Source organism: Ascaphus truei, chromosome 2 (assembly GCF_040206685.1).
Source record: "Ascaphus truei isolate aAscTru1 chromosome 2, aAscTru1.hap1, whole genome shotgun sequence".
NCBI classification, from domain to species: domain Eukaryota; kingdom Metazoa; phylum Chordata; class Amphibia; order Anura; family Ascaphidae; genus Ascaphus; species Ascaphus truei.
In genome coordinates, this window is record NC_134484.1 from 97891142 (window position 1) to 97912119 (window position 20978).

The following is a 20978-nucleotide window of genomic DNA, read 5'->3' on the forward strand; positions in this document are numbered from 1 at the left end:
TTGCAGTGATTAGGGCCGAGTTATAAAACAAGTGCTAGAGAATATCATAATAATAGTGTGATTTCAGCCTTAAAACTATTCACAAGACTGTTATCTACTTGACTAATTTTCAGGTGCCTTGCAAGGAACCCGGAAGACTTCAGTCTTTTTATAATGGAGTTATTTTAGATTGCTTGCATATTCTGGACCTTAGACAATATTACATTTAGGACACCCGCACAAACCATCCAGATGGTGTGCAGTCTCACATATCAGCGCTTTGATAAACTTACAAAGGTCAAAGGCCAAAATGCCTCTTAAAACCTTCCAGGAACAGACTCCTTACTTTCAATTCCAAGTTCTTGGTATTACGGATGGAAAACCCGTACATGGAAGGATAACTAGTAAACACATTTTCTGCTCTGGTCGCCGTTGGCAAACGTTCTCTTCCTATTATTTTCTTTATGATAACCGGGGGGGGGGGGGGGAGGGTTTAAGATCCTTGGTGATAAGACCATGGGGGAGTTTTGATTAGGTAAGTTTAAAGCAGAATTTATACAAATGGATGCATTTTCATATTCTGTTGCTGTATCAACGTACAATACTTGAGCATCAGCTTGTGATTTGGGGGGTGTAACCGAACATCAAATACACATATTCCAATGGTGTGTTAACAAATATATATTTTTAAAAACCTGTTTTTGAGGTTGCATAAATCTCCCTAGCTACCTAAATGCTTCGTATGTAAGGAGCTTCATTAACAAAAATATAACATTTTACACGATCGTACCAGAAAATGGTTGCATTGACATATGACAATTTTAACATGAATGCTTCCTGTTCCCTTCTTCCCAGCATTTTCATTTCAAACCTACGGGGAGAGTGGGGAGAAAATGCTTGTAGACCAGCCAATTGATTGCAGTAACAATAAAATACCCATAAATGTGGTTGCATGTCTTCCACAGATTTGCAAACCTGCTTCATTCACTTCATATAGGCTTAACGTACCTACCCTTTGATTTTTACCCCACCTAAAAAAGGAGACCAAACTATTTTTTTTTTTTTTGTGGACGTAAAAGGTCACAACTTTATTTCTTAACATTGAAAACAAACGGACAGCCAGCCTGCTAGTATGGAAGAGACCTTTACGCCGGGTCTGGCTGGGCTAACACAACCCCGCTCAGGAAATCTCCCAGCTCAGTCCATCCTTGTGGCTGCCAAGGCCGGACCGCATAAGTTGGCTCCCACCTGTCAAGTGACACAGGCCGGGGTCCTACCGCATAAGGTTGCGCCAGTGTGCCCTATCTCTTCTGGGGACTTAACCACGGGCCATCTCCCGAGTTCTTGGAATTTTTTGACACCCTTAAAGCTGCAGTTTAGGCTCCCGTTTTTAATAGTTTCATGTGGGCAATCTCTAATTACCTAAAGAACTGCATAGCTGCCGGTCAATTCGTTCTCCGTCTATTGATCGGCGAAGTTTGGCGACATCTTTAAATATGGGGAATGTGAATGGTTGCTATAGGAACAAGCATGCTTGTTAAAGTAGAATACAAAAAATTGGTCTTTCAAAGTTGATTTTTTTTAAAACAGAAAATGCTAAAAGTATTTTTTCTTACTACAGAACTGACTTATACCCCGTGCATTCCCCTCTTACCCTTGTGGTATGCCTAGTCGCAGTCTGTTCTGAGCCCCCTCCCGGGCCCAGTGAACAAGAGTGGCCTATCATCTTTCCACGGAGGAGACAGAAAACATGTTTGCGCTGCATACAGTTTATTTACTTTCCTGTTTGATATAATATAGTACCTGTATGCATTAGATTTCCACCTCTGCAGGCTTCTCTTCTACCGGAAGATCTTGCTCGCAGCTGCAGCCCCTGTCCTAAAGGACTCTCGTTATTTTGGGGATCTATGTCCCCTGCCTTGAAGCAGCGTTTAAAGATGCTGTGAAATTGGAATTTTGTTAGGGGGTTAAATCACGGTGCATCTCAAAATTTTCACCCTTTTGTGGCTGTTGATTGACGAATCGTTTTGCCAGTCTTACTGGCCACACCCTCTTATTTTAGTTGCATCCAGACTCCTTTACCTGTCTGATCAGTTTTTGATCTGTGCATTCATCATGCTAGCGAGCTATTACTGATTATCATGTGGCAAAACAGCACGCCAGAGTGTCTGCTTGCCTTTGATGCCACAAATTACCCTGTTCTGAACAATATAATTTTGTAGATCCCTGCGCATCGTGCTTCAGTCGCAATAGTTATGATTTTCATCCCGGTTAGTGGATCTCTTTTGTCCCCTTGCTTGAACTCCCCTCAGCCCCACACTATCAGGATGTGCCTGATGCATAAATCTTTGCTGATGTCCTTCCCTCTCTCGAATCCCAAGAGCACAGCTATGCCCGCCCCCCACCCTGCCTTGCACCTTCCTTTGCGCAGGACATTCCTACGCAACTTTGGGTCAGTAGGAAGTTAATGAGTTGCTTAGTGCAATCAGCCTAACCCCTCCTCTTTGCAGCCCCCTGAAAGCTTGCCATTTCTGCCAGACATTATGCGTTCCCCTTGTGCGTAGCTAGTGACTGCCAAACACTAACCAATTAGTCCCTGTATCCTATCTTCCACAGGTAATTTGGGAAGGTTGGACCTTTTGCCCTATCCAATTTAAAGCGTGAAAATGCATCTGCCATTATTTTTTTTTCAGCCTCCCTGGGACATGCTTCGCCTTATAAGTATGTTGCTTTCCATGCATAATAGGCCCAGCCTACGCCATAATCTTATCACTGGCGGATGTTGCCGATATGCCGTTTACCGTATTGACTATCCCCAGGTTGTCATACCAGACTATGATGTGTTTGATGCTAAGCTCGCTGGACTGTAGCTCTATTAAGACTTATGGGGAATAGTTCTAAGAAGGCAGTGTTTTTGGGGGCTCTGTCTTTACCCAGTCTGGTGACCGTGGCTCAGAGCTCCCTTCTGACGTATGCCCTGAGTCTGTGTGCCCCTGCTGCATCAGTAACAACTGCCGTGCCTGATTTATTTTGCTGGCCTCTCCCCACAACTTTTTTTACCATTGACCCGGCTGGGAACACTTCCCATACTTTTAGGTCTGTACTCTTTATTTATTTATTTATTTTATCCCTGTGAAGCCCTCTCTAACTTCCGGTTAATGCTACTTTTAGAAACCCTGCAGAGGCTCCATCTTGTTTTTAAGCGTCACTTACGTAACCTCATTGACCTGCCATAGTCAAGAAGACGAAGAGCTAGCCTATCTGTGGACAAGCACAACTTATTAGCCAGCATGGCAACCTCGATGCCAAGAAATTACTTTCTGCTGGGCCTTACGTTTTCTTTGGCTATTGGGACCCCTAGCTCTTGCATGGGCCCTTCAGTACTCTCATGTAGCCCAGTGCACAGCGGAGAATTGGTGAGGCTTGTTGAATGACTGGTATCTAATGTGGCATTGGGCCTGATTTATGGCATCGTTTACAGGGCTACTTTGGATGTGCCCGCAATAAAGACTTTACGCTTTATAATCACTATGTTGGCGTAGGTTGTAGCAATTTTAGATTACGATTACCTTGGTCAAAGCCTTATTTTAATAAGTTGTATTTGCCCTGCCAGCCAGTAAACATGAATACAAAAGCACCCATGTGTTCTGAACACGCTATCGGGAGGGATATTTCAGCTGACCTCCCTCCCCTTTCCCCTGCTATCGAGGTACAGCCACACCTATGTGTTCTGCCAAGCATTATCATGGGGCAGGAGTACTTAAGCGGGCTGGCATGGCAGACTCACTTTAAATATCTCACATCTGTCAATCTATGCACAGACTATTAACATCCATTGACCAGTTTCCTCATTAACCTAAACATTGGGTTGTGTCCTTGCGGTCTATGTTACCTGCATCTGACTGAGATCTCACCATCACTAAAATTCTGGGATGCAGAATCATACATTGTATATATTACATTAATATATTCACCTTATCCTGCCGATGAGGCACATGGTTAACCAACTCCTGCTTGTCCGAGGTGGGGGCTCAATAGGGTGGTGCTGTGTTTGAGTGCAGGTCAAAATCCATCCATTCATCCAACCCCCTGGGGAAGGGGGGGCAGAGTGGGAGAAAAGCAAACCACCTGTGGAGGTGGACCTGTTCACACCGTCAAGTGCTGTAGCATGAAACTGAACTCCAGGGCAGGGTAGAAGCTGGGTCAAGAGATATCCATGCACCAGGATCCCTCGGTGCAGCAACGGGCATGAGGTAAGTATCTGTGGGGGAAAAAAAGGAAAATTAGTGACTTTTGGTCTGGGTGTAGGGTATTTAACTGCTACGCCCCACCCCTTTTGGACACCTAGGCATCTGTCACCCCCATTGGCTCCAAACTTTTTAATTGCCTCGTGGAGAGGCGGATGGGGGGGAGACTACTGAAACCAAGTCTGTAGGAGTCAGTGAGCCCTTATGGCGTCGACGGCCCCATTCTAGGGCCTCTGCTTCTTTTTTGTCACATCATGTTAAGCTGCATACAGGGATTCTGGGTAGTGACATGAAAATAAAAACCCAAAGTGATTGATCCAAACATGCAAAAGGCCTCTTGTTTATTGTCGGCTAGGTAACATAGGTCATGGGGAAGTGCACTTCTATTCTGGTGGTTTTTTTTTGTTTTTCTTTTTAATTCACTAATTTTCTGGGGGAACTGGATCCCCCACATTTCACTGTGCAGTCCGATTTGTAGCTTTGCCTTGGCTAGGCCCAGCACTCCCTGTTACCGTGACAAACATTATTGGCTCCGGGAGATGTTTCCTAGCATCCAGAGGTAGTGACACAGTTGTGCCGAGATCTCAAGTGCAGCAGATGCGACTCCACAAGCGTGCAGGGTTTGTGGGTGGCCCAAGGGGTGTTTGTTCTCATTGTGTGGCTTTTTTTATCTTCACACTTGCCTTGAGTAAGATCGTTTCAGGACCAAATCGTTACGGCACTTATCTGTGACCTATTTGTTACGTGCCCTGCAATAAATGAGTCTTAATGCATATTTTGTGGATGCCCAGCACTTCTTGCATCATTCCCCTGTTTTGTGTAGTCCAGTGCTGGGGCTAACCTTGATCGGGGAGGCACCTTTTCTAACTTCGTTTGTACCAGTTCTCTCAATCGGGTCCTGTGATTTGTTCTGATTTTACTCCCTGCCTGTGTTATTACAGTATGTGGATTGCCTTGAGCGTTTGCCTTCTGCTTCAGCTTACGTGGCTAATTCTGGGTCAAGGAAGAAGCAGATTACGTGGACACACTCAGACGGTTGCTTTGTCCTTCGGGATACTGATTCTGCATTGTGAAGCTGGTAGAAGTTGGAAACCAGACACCGTTGTTGTTTCCTGTCTGTGTCATTCTTCACTGAGCATAAACAACAACTGATAATTGAGAACAAAATGTAATATTGTTACGGTGCTATCTATGAGTCTTAGCAAATCCGACAAAACACAAATGATTTGGTGAAATTGTGCTGCCCTCTAATCTCGTGATGATAAAAAGCTTGTTCGATGTAGATGAGCCGTGTAATTTAAATTGATGAGGTATGTAATTCTGGTACTCCTGCTCACCCTAATATTGCGAGTAGTGATTTAAAAAAAAAAAACAATCTATACATACTTATGGGGTAAAATCTATTAATACAGACTTGTGATGGCATTATGTGCACAGAAATGCATTGCTCTGGGATGCTCATAGCGTAGATCTAAATTGTAGCTCTACGGGACCTGAAGAAGAGCAGATTTGTTGTAGGTTCTGATTGCCTTTTAGCACAGTCACGTGAATGGTGCAATCCCTCCTAGAACCAAAGTGACCCGTTTAAAGCTGCAGTTCAGTCTTTTTTTTTTTTTTTTTTTTACTTCAATAGTTTTGTGTGCAATCTCTAATTACCTAAAGAACTGTATAGCTGCAGGTCAATTCGTTCTCCATGTATTGATAGGTCGAAATTTGGTGACATAATTAGTGAAGGGATCTGTTTATATTCTGCTTGTCTGTCAGTGGAAGCTCATGAATATTCATGAGCACTCCTGCACTGACATGTGCTAGAGGGAGGGCAGGGCTGACAAAGGGGTGTGCCAGAGCTTGTGACAGGACATGAAGGGGCGGTGCCTTAGCAAATGGTTGTTAAAATAGAATACAAGAAAATTGGTCTTTAAAAGTTGTTTTTTTAAAAACAGAAAATGCTAAAAGTATTTTTTCTTACTACAGAACTGATTTATTAAAAAACAACAACACATGCAGGATATGGACTGAACTGCAGCTTTAAGGGCTCTCTTCTGAATAATTGATGCATTTCTTACACAAGTGTAACACCTATGTCTTTTTATTTATTTTTTAAGGGTAGAGTAGGGAGGGGACAAAAGGCAAAAAAAACCCAATGCTACATCCAATCCGATAAATTATATACAGAAGTTAAATACTATCTATTTTCTCTCCCACAAACGAGGGTAATTTAGTTCAATTCTTTGGCCAAAATATTTTTACGCCTGCAACCGCGTCATGGTTCTGCAGGTCCGAACAGTACCTGTAAAAATTCTCAACCTCTCTATTGGAGGAAGAAGTCTTAATAGACATTCACAGGTGCATCACCAGACCTAGTATTTAACAGTGGGCTGGTCGAGCTTAAACTCGGGGAGGAGGGAGTCAAACCTCCAACAATTGATATCAATTGACATTTACAACCACACACTGCCTACAAGTCCAAACATATATATCCCTATATATATCTATCTATCGTGTGAAGAGGAGTTCTACCAGGATTGTGACCTAATGTAGACAACGAAAGACAAAAAGTCACTGCCAGCTATGTGAGACTGCACCTTGGAAGAAGAAACCCGCAAGGTTTCCAAAGCTCTGTAAACAATTCCTTAATCCGTAGAGTCGCAACTCCGGTCCTCAAGACCCCACAGCAGGTCCGGTATTTAGGATATCCCAGCGTCGGCACAGGTGCCTCAATCGCTGGCTTTGTCTTCGACTGAGCCTCTTATTGAGCCACCTGTGCTGAAGCAGGGATACCCTCAAAACCTAACCTGTTGGGGAGGGGGGGAGGGTCTCGAGTACTGGAGTTGAGAACCCCTGACTTCACTTATAAGGAACTCAATGTTGGTCTGCTACAAGGTATCACAATCTACAGTATAATGAGTTTGCTCCTAAACATAAAATAAGCAACAGTGATTATGCTTATGTATGTCTATTTTAATCCTTTCCTCGTGGTGTATGCTAAAGGAAATTCTAATTAAGTGGCTATGTCATTAAGACTTTGATAACTATAATTTCCCTGTTACATTCATATGTGGCACTTAGCGGCGTCTGGAAATTGCAGTGCCATACTTGATTTGTGATTACTTCTGCATATTTTGAGAATATTATTTAAGCTGCTAACTTTGTGGATGTAACATTATTGTTAATGTTATAATATATTTATTTTTCCGGACACGGTACAGGTTTGATTTAAGTTGATTTTATTTTTTTTTTAAATTAAAAAAAAAAAAAAAAAAAAAAGAGAACTGTCTGTCCTTTGACCATTTTTTTTTTCCCCTTTCAATAGCAGTTCATAGAAAAATCAAGTCTATAGCAAAGTCAACGTGGCCTAGTCTACATGGCAACACATTAGTCAACAGTGTTTGTAACAAATAAGTTTGCAAATCAAATACCTCATCAGCCTGTTTAAAGAGAAGACGAATGTATTTGATTTGGAAGTTAAGTTGTTTGACTGTTCTGGATCTAAACAAGCAGAAACATCAGAAGCTGCACTTCTGCAAAAACAATTGGTGCTTGAATGCTTGGGAAATCAGCCAATTATCTAGATCAGTGATTTTCAACCGGGGTTCTGTGAGCACCCATCAGGGGTTCCATGGCTGTCAGGGGGGGGAGAGCTGGGACAACTCTCCCAGCTGTCCCAGACCCCACATAGCAGTGACCTGGTGGCTCCCGAACTAAGCGGCAGCAGCTGCCCGTTCACTGCCATCTTTCCTCTCCTGCTTCTGCCGTCAACTTCCGGATGATAGGAGGGAGAGGAAGCATCGGCGTGAGAGCCGGCTCCCTTAAAGAGACACTGTGTGTGGGTGGGGGGGGGGGGGCGATAGGATATTGCTTGAACTGCAGCTTTAATGTGGACAGGAAATTTGAGGAAGTACTTCATGAAAAGGGTGCTGGATTTGGGGAATAGCCACCCAGAAGTGGTAGTGGCCAATTCGGTAAGTAAGGAAAGTAAATAAATGCTTGGGGTAGAAATCCTAATAATCTTTGCTGTGCCCATATAACACGGTGTGTGCTGCTCAGTACATAGTGCGACAATGACAAATATTACGTAACATTTTTGTTAGCATTTTAAATTACATTTTAGAACGTTTCATTGAAAATGTCAAAACTGATCAATTCTTAATTTTAAAAAAATGTTACAGCAGCAGTTCTCTACCCCCTCCCCAATCCCGGCCCCTTTCCCCACCTTCTACATTAACAGGATGGGAAAATGTGGGTCCACGGAGCTAATTAAGAGTTGCTTGAAGCTCCGGGGACACCCCTGCTTCCCGAGTTACTTACTGGTGAAGGTAGTACCGGTACTTCCTTTTATTTCAGTCCCTGTGTCAGGCGGGCTAATGGGAAGCCTCAACGAATGACAGCTTCCTATTGGCCCATGTGCTGCATAAGATTGAAACCGCCTGCTGCCCAAACTGGATGAACCAAGGGCATGTGCCTAAGGCCTCGGTCCCGCTGCGCTCGGTGGCGCGGGTGGCCATGTCGCGAGTTCCCCACCAGCAGGGGAATCCTGCTGAGCCGGTCCCGGTCCCCCCTGGCGGCACAGCTTACTACACGCTGTGGCGCGTCAGCCACTATGGGACACAAGAAAATGGTGTTCCCTAGCGTTGACGCGTCACGTGGTGTGGCTGTGAGCCAATGGGGAGGGGAGGCTTTGGGGAGAGGGGAGGAGTGTGGAGTGAAAGCAGGTGAGTGCCTGTCTGTGTGTGTGTCTGAGTGCGTGAGTGCCTGTCTGTGTGTGTGTATGTGTGTGTGTGTGTGCCTGAGTGCCTGCCTCTATCTGTGTGTGTGTGTGTGTGTGTGTGTGTCTGCCTGTGTGTGTGTGTGTGTGTGTGTGTGTGTGTGTGTATGAGTGCCTGTGTGTGTGTTTTACTTACCCTCAGCAGCTCCAGCCCGAGTCCGTGGAGGGAGGGGGGGGAGAGTAGCAGGTCCCTCCGCTCAAGCCACGCCCCCCCTCCCTGTCAAACCTCCCACCTCCCGCTCCCTACAGACCGCATATCGCGGTCTGTGTAGTGTCAGCGCACCGCCTGTCTGCAGTGCGGGCGGGCTGACTCTGGGAGCGGGGCCTTAGCCTTATGCATAAAGCCATCGTTCTCACATGAACATGGCTAACCCCCAAAAACCCCTGATGCAAATAACGTCATTCAGTGATACTCCATTTCTAGGTCAAAGATAGGAGGAGGGGTGTTATTTTATATTGCAGACACCTTACAATTTACACTGTTAAATTGCCCCCCAAGCCCACCCTCTTTTGAAACCCTATTTGGTAAAACCTGCCTCCCCTTTTCTAAAAATGTGAATCAAGGCACTAAATTTGTGTAGGGAAAAATATATATATATATATATATATTATAAAAATACTAAGTGCGCAAATTAACACACTAAAATGTAACAACAAATGCTGCCCCAGTGTTACACTATACACAGTAGTAATATATGGAGAAAAGAAAGAAAACACAGGCGCAAATGTTGCTATACAATAAAAAAATTGAGCATAACTTAATCTGGGAACAATGGTTGATATCTTTGGTGAAATCTCTGAAATAAAATAGAAAGACAAAATATGGTGAAGTACATTTTGTATTCGTTACTGCGCAAAAGTAGAAAGCTACTTACAAAGTAGCAGATGATTTAGCCATGTGGAAACTGGTTGACTCCAGTGACGACTCCAAAATTGGATTGCAATTTGAATTGGTATTGCACACAGTACTTTGTGTATAAATCTCTTTTTTTTATCCAGAGGGATATATATTAGAGTCCGTGTGGATTGTTTATGCCAGATGTGGCTCAGACCTGGTTGCCTGGGATATTTGTAGATTCAGTTTGAAGTGTTGGAGTGATTGCACCAGCAAAGATGTAGATATGCTGCGATGTGTAGAATGGTTCTCTACCAGAAGCTATAAGTATTGATTATTGGCAATGCTAATGCTGCATGTGGGATATTTTGGTGGGTATCTATGCCGGTAACAGTGTACGCACAGTTTTTACTCATGGACTGCTAACGGTAACAGCGCGACCCTCCGCCGTTGGATTCTGTCCGATTTTGAATTGGAGTCTGCTTCCTGTGCCTGCAGATCTCTCACGGCTGCAGTGTCCGTCTGTACTAGTTAACTTGTTTTTGGTGTTGTGCTCACACCTCAATGATCCTTGCAGCTGCCACTTAGCTCTCCATGCTTCGCTATTCCTCTGCTCCGACTTCAACGGAGTTAGTCATAAACTGATGACTCGGGCTTCGCACCAGGATCCGCTCCAAACCGTCAGAGTGGATCCTGGTGCGAGGCCCGAGCCATCAGCATATGACTAACTCAGTCGAAGTCGGAGCGGAGGAATAGGGATGAAGAAGTACTTCCTCACATTTCATGTCCACATTAAAGCTGTAGTTCAAGCAATAACCTACATGTGTTTGTTTTTTTGTTTGTTTTTTTTTTTTAAATAATAAATCAGTTCTGTACTATGAGAAAATAGTTGAAGCATTTAAAAACATTTTTTTAAGACTTTTAATGTATTCTAATGTAACAAGCATTTTTGTTCCTATAGCAACCATTTACAAAGTCACATCCCCTTCCCCTTCTGAAACGGCATCACCTTTTTGAGCCCTGCCCTCTCTAGCGGTGCATCAATTGAATCTAGTGCCTGACGTGTCACATGATCTTCCTCACAGAACTTTGGCTGTCAGTGCAGCAGAAGATGACCCAAGATGCATTTAGTGAACACCACGCTGAATCTTCAGTGATCGATCACATGAGTATGGATCAATCAGCAACTTGGCTAATCACTTGTCAGTTGTAGATTGTATTGATGCACATATTGAATTACTTTTTTTTTTTTAAACGACCGCTTGAACTGCGGCTTTTAGTCTTTTCTGAGAACTGTTAGGCTGTAGATCATGTGCCATTTTAGAAGCCCTTCTTTGCACAATCTCTTATCTATATCCTTCTGATGATCTGGTCTCCAGAAGTGAATCGCGTATAGTACGTGCGGTCTTATTTATCCAAAGTGCATATCTAAACTGTAATATGAATTTTCCTTGATTAAAATAAATAGCAGAAACCTAAACTCTTTTTGACAAGCTAATTATTTCAGCGTGTGTGTAAATACATTTACATATTTCATAAAGCTTAAATATAGCCTATGCCATGTCTAATTTTTGGAAATGGGGCTTACAGCAGCAGTTGGAAAAGGATTTGTAAGAGCTTGCACTCCTAGACTCGCTGTACCGGAACATGAAATTGCGGTGCACCAAATGCTGCCGGCGATATAATCCTGCAGTAGATCCCGTTATGAAGCAGATTCAAAATTAGAGAGGTCGGGCACTCATAAATTGAAGAAAAAGTTGCTTTGTTGAGGTTTCATATTCCTCCTACGCATTTCTGTTCCAGCATGACCTGAAACGCGAAGGAGGTTTATGTAACCGCAATAAAGCAACTTTTTCTTCAATTTATGAGTGCCAGCTGCCTCTCTACTTTTGAATCTGCTGCAAGTAGCCAATCATGGTGACATTTCATTTTTTTTATATATAGGTTTAAACCAGAGGATCTTTGGAGCTGAACCACATTAATTTCAGCCCTGGGACACCCCGCTTTGTGAGATATTTGCCTCTTTAAGGGGTGCCAGTGTCCTTGTGCAGGTAGCAGCTCTGAAGGGGCTTGGTGTGGCTATCGAAATGCAGTGTTTAAAGGCCCAGCGGGGCAACAGGAAGCCGAGACCTCATCCCTTGTGGCTTCAGATTAGCCAGTATGACCGGGACTGACAGGAACCCTGCAAGCTGGAGGCGCTGCACTGAAAGAGCGAACTGCTGAGATCCTGTCCTGTTGAATCTCCTATATCATCCACAGAGCACTCAGACTTCTGTAAACCTACATGTATGCACCATTACACCGGGGGAAAGTGACACTTATCCGGGAAGAACAGATCTCCCTTAGGGGAGGCGGGGGCGGAGGGGATAATGGATAAGGGTGCTACACTAAAAAAAAAAAAAGCAGAATTGCGTCCTTAAAGAGCTTTACTTCCTTTTAGCTTTCCTGAAAATAAACGCCAGCAGTAGAAGCCGAAACTAATTAGTGGAGCTGGTATATTATTGCAGTGTGGTAAGTGATTCATGAATCCCTGATTTCTGGGGGGGGGAAATCACAATCTTATTTGACCATTTTGAGGAAAGTTTGAAAGTGGTGCAGTCTGCCTTTAACGTCCACTATCTGCCAAGTTTGAAGGTTCGGAACCATTAATAGCTTTCCGAAGGAAATGCACTGACTTTTATGGGCGAGTCTGAAAATCTGTGGGACATCAGTGAGACATGTAATAACGTCCAAACCTTCACTTAGGCTGTTAATGATTGTAATGAAAATTCTTTATTTGCAATTACCATTGTTGAGCAAATCAAATGACAAGTTGTAGCCTGCAGAAGTGCTTGGTTCAGGGACGTGATGGTTTTCATTCTATTTTCTGCCTAAAGAAATAAAATACCATATTTCCTCAATTCTAAGACGCACTTTTTCCCCCCTATTTACACGTCTGAAATTGGAATGCGTCTTAGAATCGAAGGCTTTAAAAAAAAAAAAACTGCTCTTACCCTCCCCCCCCCCCCCTTCTGAGGCGAAAAGTTGTAGTGTCGTGTATTGTAACTTACAGTAAAATGGCATCAAAAAGACTTCACTATGATGCAGCATTAAAACGCAAAGTGATTGTGTACGCTGAAGAGCATGGAAATAGAGCTGTGGGAGGTAAATTTACTATAAGTGAAGCAAATATTAATCGCTAGAGGAAGGACCGCACTGCCATATTTGCTTGTAAAGCAACAACCAAGTGCTTTACAGGACCTAAGAAGGGAAGATACCCACAAGTTGATGTAGATGAAGCTATCCTTCGTTTTGTTATTGAGACACGTGCAAAAGGATTGCCTGTCACGCCAGGCTCAGCAAGTAAAAGCTGTAGAAATTGCCCAATCTCTCTGAATAGATTACACAATTTTCAAAGCAAAGAGAGGTTGGTGTGACCGATTCATGCATCGTGAAGGTCTATCACTCAGGCGCCGAACATCTATCTGTTGTCCAGCTGACTTTCAAGAGAAGCTGCTTAACTTCCAGCGATACTGTATGTCATTCAATTAAGGAAAAAACGAAACTACGAGTTTAACCAAATAGGAAATGCAGACGAAACCCCGGTATTCTTTGAAAATGCCTCGAAATTATACTGTCAATCCTAAAGGTGCTAAAGAGGTCAGGATCACGAGCACGGGTTATGAAAAGCAGCGTGTCACCATCATGCTATGAATAACTACCGATGGCCGAAAGTTGCCCCCTTATCATTTTAAACTGCAAAATGATACCCAAGAATTAGATCTTTTCCAATGATGTAATTGTGCATGCACAAAAAAATGGATGGATGACGGCTGAGCTGATGGATGTTAGTTCTTGATGCATTTCGTGGACATTTATCTGAAGAGTTAAAGAAGAAGTTCCCCAGAAAGTGTTGTGACTTGGTTGTTCCTGGTGGCGTGACTATCCAACTTCAACCCCTTGTTGTTTCAGTGAACAAACCATTTAAAGAACATATAAGGAAAGAATATGGGGCATTGTTGCTATCGGAAAACCTTCCTTTGACACCTTCTGGTAAGATTAAGAGGGCATCTGCATCAAAACTTGCAGAATGGGTGTCCGCTGCTTGGAAGAAAATACCAGAAACAATAGTAGAGCACTCATTTAAGAAATGCTGCATCACAAATTCACTTGATGGTTCAGAGGATGATCTTTTGTGGGAAAACACTGACCTCAACGACTCCCAAAGTGATTCAGAAGAATCTTTAGACTCTAACTCTGAATGTGATACTGACTAAGAAAATGATATGTAATTGTGTGGATACATGAATGCTATTGCTTGTTTGGTAAAAACATTTTTCTGCACATTTAATGTAGAGGGGTTTTTTTCCCCAAATTTTTTTTTTTAAATCAATGGTCCATCTTAGAATCGATGACGTCTTATAGAATCAAAGAAATACGGTATAAATGTGTCCTGTCTATTTTCCATGGCCTTTTTTCTGCGCAGTTATGTTCTGCATCGATGGGGAGCTCTTCGCTAGAACTATAACATTGTCTAATTTTAGAACTTCACCTACACATTATGGTGGGGAAAAATGTGACACTCTCCACCGTATAGCATACAGAATTTCACCTAAATAATTTGTCTCCACTCCACATTACTGGGCTGTGTTTATTCCATTCCCCCCGCCGGAAGTTTGCTAAATTACATAAAATCTTACAATTGAAAGCAAAGTACAGGCCATGTGTCCAATACACAAACCACTTGTAGCTCATGCATCATAACAAGTGCAATCCCAGGGGCCCTAAAAACGTATACAGTACTGTACGCTAGGAAAACACTATTTTATGATGCGTTGAGGGATGGGCGATTAAACCGACTAGGACAAAGATTCAGAACACAGAATGAAACACAGGCAAAACTAAATTTGAAACGCCATCAATTTGTGGATTTTGTCATCAAGTTGTCCTAGTGTTGTCAAACTTCAGTTAAAAATGGTAGTGTTTGGCCAATTTCATTCTCGCACTATTGTGTGCTATTATACAAGCCTAAAAATAAGCCTAGTTTCTACTGACAGTAGAAGCACCGGTAACAGAGTTGTGCCGAAAGTTGTCACAACAATTAAGCAGTCTTGAAGTCAAACAAACATGTAAATACTAAATACCACTTCAACTTTCATTTTATTGCGTCTTGAAAAGAAATTCGTTTAATATAATATCACAAACTACAAAACACTTCCATGTAATAATGACAATCTCATTCGCAACAAACTGAGAGTTGAAAAACAAGCAACACACAACTGCTTATTCTCAAGAAGGCTGTGATGTATGAACATACAAAACACAAACAAAGATGCCCAAAGCTACTTCCAATGTGACCAAAATACACAGTGCGATACCTATATATTCTCTTGAAAAAGGGTCATTTAGTTCAACCCTTTGGCCAAAGCGTCTTAAGCCTGCTAGCCAACTTCAAGGCATGTCCTAACACCTGCTAATGGTCATGCCTTGAAGTTGGCTAGCAGGCTTAACTAACCTCCTAAAAACAGCTTTGGCCAAAGGGTTGAACTAAATGACCCTTTTTCAAGAGAATATATAGGTATTGCACTGTGTATTTTTGTCACATTGGAAATAGCTTTGGGCATCTTTGTCTGTTTTTTGTTGTATAGATTTAGCCATGCCCACTAGCACTCCTTTTTGTGTGTGTGTGTGTGTGTGTGTGTTTTTTTTTTTTTTTTTTAATCTACTTTCCTCCAACCTTTAGGGATGACCCTGAGTCCTTTGTACTGTCCTTGGGATGAATAGTTCTTTTGAAAACTCTTTGTATTGACCCTGAATATATTTGTATATAGTTATCATAGAGATGGGCGGAACAGTCCAAATCCATTCCATGGAATGTATATACAAAATCCGTCCGGCCTACTAAAATCCGTCTGCGGATTGGATACTAAGAAATCCGGACGGAGTCATTCAAATCCGTTCTTGAATATAAACATGACAGATTTTTAAAAATCCTTTGCCGGATTGTTAAATAAAAAAAGAAAAGGGGGACAGAGAGAGAGAAACAGACATAAAGACAGAAACACAGAGAGGGAGACCTTTCTAAATTAATAAGTGTCCCCAGTTGTATATATATCCCCTCAAACACCCCTTCAAATAAATTAGGGGGACATGCCTGTGCTGAAAAAGGAGCACACCTCAAGTACCCGGCTGTGAGATATGCTAATGGTTATGCAAAGTCTATTTAAATGAGTCCCATTGCACACTTCCTAAAAGGAATTCCTTACCAACTATATAGAGTTGCCTAAGGCAGGGGTACGCAAACTGAGGGGCGCAAGATTTTCGGGGGGCTTGCGGTGCTTACAGAGACCCCCTGCTCTTCCCCCGAGCATTTAAATTAAATGCTGGGGGATCACGCGCAAGGCCTCCAAGTTCCCTTATGTGATCTCTGGTGGCTTCTGGCGATACATCGGCATGGTAATGCGGCATCAAATGACACCGCCAGGTCAAGTGACGTCGGTGATTAGGGGAGTGAAGGCAGGGAGCGCAGTCTAAAAAGTTTGCACACCCCTGGCCTAAGGTACCAATCTAATGACTGGACTAGTGCCAGGCCAAACAGTATTAGATACTACAACCAGGGCCACCGACAGCTTTCATGGGGCCCAGGACTAAAGTTTTCACTGGGCCCCCCATGTCAGCAGCCTTGTGAGCACCCCTCTTGCACTCTCACCCCCATCTATTTCTCTCCCCCTTCTCACACCACCATAACCCATGTATCTCCCCCTTCCTGTCTTACACCCTCTCCCTACTTTTACTTGAGTGATTACATATTTCTAAATGTAGCCATGGCTGATCCAGGTTATACTTTCTGCCTCCTGTAACGTAAGTCCTAGTAGCTACAGGCAGTGCCAGGCTGCCCTGTGGGGTTTACCCCCCCCCCCCCATATGGTGCCTCTCTGTGACAGGGGTGGAAGTGGACTGGGTCTGTGTACAGCCAATCATGGTGCAGACCTTGTGCCCTCCCCCTCTGTGCCTTAGGGAGGAAGTGTTCTAAATTATAGGCAGTTGAGGACTCCCCCTCTTGGGGTAGAGACATGCAGTTCTAGTCTCTCCTTCTTGGGGCTGACTTAGGGTGACCAGGTGTCCCGGTTTAGCCAGGACAGTCCCGTTTTTTTAACCTCTGTCCCGGTTTTTTAGTCTCTGCCCGGTTGCCCTGCATGCTGTAAAATGTTCCGTTTTTTTGTGGTTGTTCCGCTTTTGACCATCAGAGCATGGGGGGCAGCAGAGAGCAGACAATGCATGGAGGAGAGCAGGGGCCGGGACTAAGCTGCGGAGCCCCAGCAGTGAGACCCGGAAGTGTCAGTGAGAACTTCCGGTGTCTGCTGCCAGGGCTCAAGATGGCTTCCGCCACCCATGCAGGTATGGTCCAGAATGGGGGACACAGACACACACAATGGGGGGAGAGGCACAGGCACAGCATGAGGAGAGGCAGAGAGAGAGACACACAGCATGGGGAGAGACACAGAGAGAGGCACAGGCACAGCATGGAGAGAGACAGTGTGGGGAGAGGCACAGCATGGGGAGAGGGGCACAGAGTGGGGGGGGGGAGAGGGGCACAGAGTGGGGGGGGAGAGAGACACAAAGAATGGGGGGGAGACAGAGAATGGGGAAGAGAGACAGAGAATGGAGGGAAGAGAGACAGAGAATGGAGGGAAGAGAGACAGAGAATGGAAGGGAAAGAGACAGAAAATGGAGGAGGGGGAGGGAGAGAGAGAGAAAGGGGGAGGGAGAGAGAGACAGAATGGAGGGGAGAGAGAGACAGAGAATGGGGTGAGAGAGACAAAGAATGGGGGAGAGAGAGACAAAGAATGGGGGAGAGAGACACAGAATGGGGTGGGGGAGAGAGAGACAGAGAATGGAGGGGAGAGAGAGATGAGAATAGGGGGTGGGGGAGAGAGACAGAGAATGGGGGGGGGGGTGAGAATGGGGGAGGAGAGAGAGAATAGGGGGACATTTAAGTATTTAATATTATTATTATTATTATTATTGAAGTATTTTACTTTATACTTTTCATCATATATGTTTTGTCAATTGGATGTAGCATTGGGCACCCCCTGTCTCTTGTTCTATGACTTTGTAGACATTTTTCTTTTTATCTCATATTATTGTGGTTTATAGTACGGTTTAATATTTCTTAAATGCCCTTGTTCTCTGTAATATTGATTACTATAACATTATTTTATCTGGCCTCCTTGGCTCACACGTCTTTCCCTTAAAATCCATTCAAAACGCTGCTGCTGCCCAAATCTTCTCCTGATCTTCTAGACGTGTTTCTGCTCCTGACCTCTAGAACCCTCCCTGCTGGCTTCTTATTACTTTCTGTATAAACGAATGTACAACATTCTCCGCTTTTCTTTTAAGGATCTACATTCCTCTGCACTGCCATATATCTCAACTCTAATATCATGTTACTCCCATACTCACCTCTTACGCCCAACCCAAGGTTGTCTCATCTTTGCACCTTTACACTCTGCCACCCTCTCCCGTCTTAACCCCTTTTCACTAATCTCTCCCTACCTAAGTGGAACCCCCCTCCTAAGGGGTTACTAGCAGGTTAGTGTATGCTGGTCCCCGCTCTGCGTTGCTATAGGGATCCTAATGTCACACTAGTATTTAGTATAGACAGAGGACAGATGCAGTGACACCTGCAACACAGAGATAGAGTTCTTGCATGACTGGTTTGGAGGGGGAGCGAGTGTCCGCCGAAAGCCCAACCCCAGATCGACGACACACATGCTGACGTCACGAGCTACGAGCCACGTGACGCGGAAGCGGATGCACGCCGCTGATCGAGTGAAGGAAAGCAGGGAAAGACACTGTGCACCCAGCTAACGGACAAGTGGACCACTACTGTTCCGGTGGTCATTCAAAGTACCGAAGTGCCTGTAACAACTTACTTTTGTAAGTGTTTATAACCGTTTTTAGTTATCCTATAAATTGACTATACTACTCTATGGGCTTTTGTGCTTTTTTCTTTTTTTTTTGTCTTTTCTCCTATAGTTCATACCGGTCCTGGGGTTAGTTCCGGATGTAAAGAAGCTGCATACCCATATCTTGACAAATTGGACTCTGTGTTCTCTGGGTACACTTGATGTGACTATATTTCAATTATTATTTTTTATGTACAGTACTGTAATTTCTTTCGCTGTGTAACCCATCTTCACTATATGATTATTTGGTAATGAGGTAAGAGTGCCAGCTGATATATTCATTATCAGAGGGATTATCCCTATAATTCACATACTAATATATTTATTTTCATTGTCATCAGCCATTATCTCCGTGAAAATATGGTCTGCTTTCCGCCGTACGGTAGCAGGTGTACCCTGTGGACTAGACTGCCTCCCGGGAGGTCCCTTTCAGGTTCAATGTGCTGGACAGGATAGCTGGACAGGCGCCTGGAGACAAGTGAATGATTCGGACACAAGGTATCGTTCTCACTCACTGGTCTGCTTTAATGTGCATATGCACCAGTTCTTATAGCCCTTTCGGGTTGTTGTCACATAGTTACAATTCATTCAGGTTGCCAAGTTGCCATGTATACTTAACAGAAGTCGGTTGTCCTTAACAATGCCATTTTCTCTCAGCTAACCCCCAGTTGTCGTGGCTATCGTACGTTGCTGACAGGACAGTTTGAATATTTCAGGATTCTGGTCAAACAGCATATATGGGGCTTGATCTCAGCAGGGAGCAACTGTATTAGAAGTGACTTCTGGTCTCTGTGCTAAAACAGAGTTCCCATACTTTGTCCCTACAGCTATACACATTGTACCTGAGCTGACAAAAATGGAGCATATATTCTTAAACATATAAACATAGGACCCCTACCAAAATATACATTAACAATTCGTTACTGATTTAGTATAGGAGGAAGGTTCTGGAGAGTCAGGTTCCTGGAGGACAAGAGGCGAGGAGCCTCGGAGAGAGTAGATAGGGATATGTCCATAAAGTAATAGGACAGACCAGGTCCCCCTTATTTATTATGTTGTAAATAGGGACCGTACCCTTCAATTCAGGATACAAGTAGATGGCTAGCGGAATCCAGCTGGTCCCAGAGAGGAAAAAACCGAGGGCCCTAGACAGAAGTTTCCAAGTGTCGGCGGATCGGCTCTACCAGCAGATCCATACAAGTATTCATCTCAGCCTGTGTGTAAGTGGCAGTTCACAAACAGGAAAAGTGTACAATCTTCACCTGCATAGAACTGGGCAGGATCCCAGTAAGGGCCCAGTTTAAAAGGAGTATAACAGATGTTACTCCGCAGAAGGGGGGCCGAGTCCAACGCCAGTAAAACAACCACGTTATTCATGAATAACCACAAGAAAAATAGTACAACATTGTCGTATGTGTTTGTTATGTCCCCGTGCGTGGGGACATAAATAAAGTTGTACTACTAAAGTTCCTGGCGCCCATTATTTTTACCTTTTTTACCTTATCGCCCAGCCGCCTGAATCCAGCACACTGAGTCAGGGTAACCCATGCTGAGTAGCCAAATATTGCACATCGAAGTAATCTGCCTAGAAGCCAGGCAGGGAGGGTTACATATGGAACGCTCTTCCACTCAATATTCATCAAAAACCTTCATTTTACGCATTCAAAGAATTATTAGAGAAAAGAAACCCATTGCTTTCTAATCAATGTTTTTACAGATGAGTCTGATGTTATATATGCAAATGAGCACACAGTAATATTTCCATTTGCTATATGCTTTACGGTGGAGGGTTTTTTGTCACTTTTTACCCACCATAGCTTAAATAATGAGTGGTGGATGCCTATCCAAAGCTTCAAATTGCAAAGCCAGTATAACCAGCCTCACACTGATGAGACCCCAAAAGTCAAAACAGCTGTCTGTGGGGAGATTTACTGGCTATGCATCTTAACCCAGGCTGTGCTGAAAAGCTGTGCAATGCAGCCAGCATAAGCTTATAAGGATCCATGTAAAAATGGAATTGAAGCAAAAGGTGGCACCGTGTGCTCATTTGCATGTAATTTCCCAGAATCCCTTGCTGCAGTGGAAGCACTAAGCTGGGTGATAATGGTGAAAGGCGGGGTGGCAGACCTGTCTAAGACATGGAAATGAGGAGAGGGAGGGAGGGAGGGAGGGAGGGAGAGAGAGAGAGAGAGAGAGAGAGAGAG